Here is a 1012-nt window from a genome sequence, read left to right on the forward strand (position 1 = left end):
ACAACACCGGGCAAGGGATTGGGGGGACAAACAACGGGCAAGGATTGGGCGGGGAATGGCTGTAGTGATAAATGTTTTTTGAGAAAACCCACTGACGTCTCTCATATCTTATTTGTGATCTTTCTGGATTTGCTACGAAATGTCACTGCATATTTATATATATTAAAAAATTTAACTTGCTGTACTGATCCAACTAATATTTTGTAGCACAGATTTTGGGTATGTGTATATATCAAAACAGAATTGTGAATCCTGTGGAATAATTTTGGCTGGGAAATACTCCTCCTTCAGACTCACTGCCTAAATGCAAAATCAATATTCTACATTTATGAAACAAATTTAAATATTATTGGAGTTTGAAATTGGCCCTTCTTTATTAAATATAAAAGTGCCAAATAATGTTATTGGAAGTACTGACATTTAAATCCATCAGGACTTATCTTGGATGGATCTTGGAAATAGTCTTGAAAAGGCAAGGTACACTTTTAAAAAACTGTGGAGTTCCAAGAAGCATAGTTTAAGGGGAAGTGAATTCTAGCTTAGTCACAGAGATATGTGCATAAGAGAAAAACTGGAAGTCCCAGATTGATGTATGGAAGTAAATAATATTTGTGGATAAAATAATTGTTCTATATCATAACCACTGAACAAACTGTTACCTTTTTGATGCATTAATGGTAGGGAATTCAAGTCAATGATTTATCTCCTTAGTTTGAATCTTTTGAGTGTAATATCACAGGACTTTATTTTTTTTCCATAATGTGGCAGTTGATTGAATAAAATTACAATAAGGGTAAAAAAAACACATTATGTATTAGAAGCGCTTGTTAACAAGTTCCTTTCATTCTCAATAAAAAGGAGTTTTTAAATCCATGCACTTCCTACGGACACAAACATCCAAAAGAAAACATATAAAAAATCCTAAAGAAAGATCAGTGGACTAAATCCATAACTGAACCATACACTAATAAATAATAATGACAACAAGGTACTTCACTTGAGAGAGAGAGAG

Source organism: Penaeus monodon, chromosome 31 (assembly GCF_015228065.2).
Source record: "Penaeus monodon isolate SGIC_2016 chromosome 31, NSTDA_Pmon_1, whole genome shotgun sequence".
In the NCBI taxonomy this organism is placed as follows: Eukaryota; Metazoa; Arthropoda; class Malacostraca; order Decapoda; family Penaeidae; genus Penaeus; species Penaeus monodon.